This window comes from Calliopsis andreniformis, unplaced genomic scaffold, assembly GCF_051401765.1.
Source record: "Calliopsis andreniformis isolate RMS-2024a unplaced genomic scaffold, iyCalAndr_principal scaffold0086, whole genome shotgun sequence".
Classification (NCBI taxonomy): domain Eukaryota; kingdom Metazoa; phylum Arthropoda; class Insecta; order Hymenoptera; family Andrenidae; genus Calliopsis; species Calliopsis andreniformis.
In genome coordinates this window covers 1-4,057 of record NW_027480495.1, presented here as the reverse complement: position 1 = coordinate 4,057, position 4,057 = coordinate 1, and the positions used below count along the sequence as shown (strand labels likewise).

The 4,057-nt window shown below is 38.0% G+C and overlaps 1 long non-coding RNA gene across 1 annotated transcript; it reads left to right on the top strand.

The window, feature by feature from the left end:
- Positions 1-1,197: 1,197 nt before the first annotated feature.
- LOC143187582 (uncharacterized) lies at positions 1,198-3,930 on the top strand. The gene is made up of 3 exons (XR_013003238.1): positions 1,198-1,311; positions 3,574-3,734; positions 3,864-3,930. It is a non-coding gene; the product is annotated as an uncharacterized LOC143187582 (long non-coding RNA).
- Positions 3,931-4,057: the final 127 nt, after the last annotated feature.

Below are 4,057 nucleotides of genomic sequence, written 5' to 3'. Positions count from 1 at the left end.
TGTGCGAATTCCAAAACCAAACGCGAAAGGTTCTCATTCCAAATTCTTGACACGCCGTCACATTACAAAGTTTTCCGCGATTACTCGCAACCGTCCCTATTCATGCAAGATACAGGTGCATTGGAACCCTATGAACAATTTGCAATTAGCTCCAACAGGCATCACGGACAACAAGATGCTTGACTTGCGACAGAAGGTTTTGACCACACTCTCGGTGCACACTCATTCAAGCGCATGAGAACCCGCAATTCCAAACATCGTAATGTAACGATAGTTGTTACGGCTAAGGTGTTCATGCTCACCTTCTCGAGGCTTCAGAAGAACACACACACGCACACATACATCCTCACAACTCTCACACATTCACATACACTCGCGTCGCCGACTTTCGACGACGATTCCAAGGAGAGCGTATAATACAATCACAACAATTATAATTTAGAATTTTGAACGTCAAAGTCCAGAATGTACCAGACTAGGAAATTCCATAATGACAAAGCATTGTCGTGACACACCCCGGCCGACGTAATGGCCGAAAGTCAAAAATCCGAAAAATTTCCTATTCGGAACGTAACAATACATAAATTCTGTTAGCCAAATCTTCATTTACTGTCATTTTTATCTCGTAAAGAACTGATAGAAAAGTAACTTTGACGATTCCCCGTGACCGTCGCAGGGTTCCAACGTTTATTATTTAAATATCTTTATTATAAATAATAGGAATCATGTCGTATTTGATATCATTTTTATCGAGAGAGCACAAGGAATCGATTGGTGTTACTTGCGTGAAAATCTGTTTGCAAATAAGGAACTTCAATTTTTCCTATTAAATCCCTAATGCTATCCTTCTATTGTCTGACGTCATTGATTTCGGACATCGAGCTCGAGCATCGACGGTCAAGCGAGACCCTCTTTTTCTGCTTCTCCGATCGTGTATCAATTATCTCGGCGACCGAGAGCAGAGGAAGCCGAACCGACTACCAGTCGCGGACTAGAGTCGCGACCAGACCCGAGAGCGGCTCTCGTGCGCAACATTACTGTATTCTTAAAAGATCAGCTGTAGACAATACATTCCCAAAGACAAACGATGACATCTAGGAAGAAGTATTACAATGAGGCTATTGAGTGAACTCTGATGCTATGGGTTGTAAAAAACGTTTCACATTTCGCCGAACTCCATTTCCATGAGGATGTAGTAAACCCGATATTAAGGAAAGACCATCTTTTGAAAAGGCCTGCTCAGAAGTTCGGAGATCAGTACCTCCACGCAATTGAAAATTTAACGCTGCACAAACAGCACTTGGTGATGACGTATGAATAGACAACTTTTAGCATAATCATTAGCTTGCTCTAACCCTTCCTAATCACCAACCTTCAACTCAATAATAGTTGGAACCGAATCATTTGCCTGATCAACACTACGAACAAGCAAAACAACATCTGCATAACATTTTCCTATAAGTATCTGTGAGTAGAAATCAGCCACAGCTCGGTATCTAAAATTTACTAAAAAACCACACAGAACACTGTGGTAATCAGACTCTGCACGGAACACTAATCTATCTTCATGTTCATCATGGATATCAATAACATATTGCAAAATTTCCTTAACACGAGCACGCACCCTTTCTGAATTACTATCTTTCAACCCATTCACTAGATTTATCAATTCACCTTGTTCTCTGAGTGGGTTAATTTCCTGAAAAATTGGAGCTACAGGTTCATCATGTTGAGAAAATCTATCTATTTCATGAATAAACCTACATTCCTCTCCAAACCGAAATATTTTATGCTCCTTCCATTCTAGATCCTGTAAGTTTTGTAGCTGATTCTCTGCAACCCATTGCTTCTCTTCGTCACTAAACCTTGATCCAGGGCTGTTCTCATTATTATCTATAATCTATTTCCTTCATTTATGTCATTAGTGAGAATCGCAACTTTTAGATTTCCACAATTGTCAAAACGAAAATAGACTCTTTCATCTTCAACTAATATACCTGCATCATGTGCAGTAGAAAACATATCAAAGAAGAATGCAGGAAAAAAGCCAGGTTCATTAGCCTAATGCAAAAAAGATGGACAGTTGTTTAAAAAATCTTCAAATTGTCTACTAAACTTAGCACAACCTCCACTTACTAGACCCCTAATTAATTCACGATCTTCACTGTTACCATGCATAAATACTCCTATTTGTTAACAACTGTAGCACTCGAAATACAAACACTAGTACCCATTAACGTAGATTGACGACCTTCAGCACTAGCAGAGTATAAACTCAACCTTTTCGCCGATTTGCACAACTCTTCTATTAAATTAAAGGAGCTAGTTGCACCTATCATCTTAGAACCCCTTAATTTGTCTAAACTATTTGCTATCCTCTTTTTTAATAATTCAAAGCTTGTGTTTGAACAACAACCTTTAGCAATCTTTAAAGTATCTGAGGCCAAATCAACTTTTTCACCATCGTCAGCACTCTGAGTATTCTTACTGTTCTCCCAATCTACAATCAAATTTACAATTGCATTCTTAATTGCAATAAAGGCAAGCAGATCTTTAGAAGAATCAAGTACATTTACTTTATGTCCTTCAAGCTCATTACACTTCCAAAGACTGCTAATAGCTGACCTTGCTTTATTCCTGTTATCCAAGTCATAATCATTAGAAATCACAACAAATGAAAGCAAGGAGAAGAGTTCTGCATATCCACTACATGGTAAAATTTCCCCTGCCTTAGATCCTGCATATTTCTTAGTTAAGTACTCTATAAAACGCTTGACTGTACGAAGAAGACCATGCTCTACTACTACGCTAAGAGACAAATATATTATATCTCTACTTTTACCATCTCGTAGAACAAACAGAGACTTGTGATCTACCGTTTCACTTGTAACTTTATCCAAAAGGAAGTTTAAGGTAGAAGCAAGTTTATAGCTAGATTGCAATGGAGATAATTTTGTAATAGCAGAAACTAGCAATTTTTCTCGCCCTTCTTTCCCTAATTTTTCTTCAGAACACAGACAATTATAGAAGTGTTTCACTCCCTTACTGCACTTGAAATCTACAGCCTTATTAAATACATTTTCTGCTTCTATATTTTCTATGAGGTCACATGATTTTTCATCAATCCAGAAACTGAATACATAGTCATCCTTCTCTACAAAACGCAACAATTCAGCTCTTGCAAGTTTGTCGTTGGCAGCCAACTACTGAATCTCCTTACTCGCGCCTTTATGACATAAATCAAGCTTAAAAGATTCCAACATCTTGTTGAATAGTTGCCTAATTTCACTCTTCACACATTTAATGCATGCTATTTCATAGATAGCAAAAGAATCCAGTATATCTAACCTGGCCAACTCTTTCACCAATCTAGCAGGATTTAATTCTATACCTGACCAACAAGATTCATCACGAAACGCATTACATAAGAGGTCTGATTGCTCAATTGTTAGACCCTCTACTGTTACAGGGTGACCCTTGACCCATTGCTCAATAGCTGAAGTCCTATCACCTTCAACAACATCCTTCAGCTTAGTTATTACTTTGCTAGAGATAATCTCTTTATTTTTTTAGGATCAGAACTCAGACGAGACCTTTTGCTTGGGCCTGCATTATCCTTCAAATCTTCTGCTACACGTTTAGTTTTACTTTTTGGCATCCTATTACCTCAAAATCAAATATTCAATGAAGGCATTATACAGGGTGTTTCTAAATTCGTGGGAAAACTCGGAGATGTAGGTAGAAGACAAGAAAATAAACCGAAAACTATATATGCAATATTCGCGGAATCGCTTAGTTTGTTAGTTATACGCGATTTTATATATTCTAAAATACCGATGTAACAGTGACACATCCCCTTTAAGGTCAATATCCGGACTTCGACGAGGCATCGAGCTTTTAAAGATCAAAGCATTTCTGGGACTAAGTGAGCTTCTGGCGACTCACAACGTGTGTCGAGAGATACCTCATCAAATGGGAAAGCATACTTTCTAATTGAAAATACTATTGATATTTATCTACGATTAAGGGGTTGCTTTGGCATTTCTAAAAAGTCAAA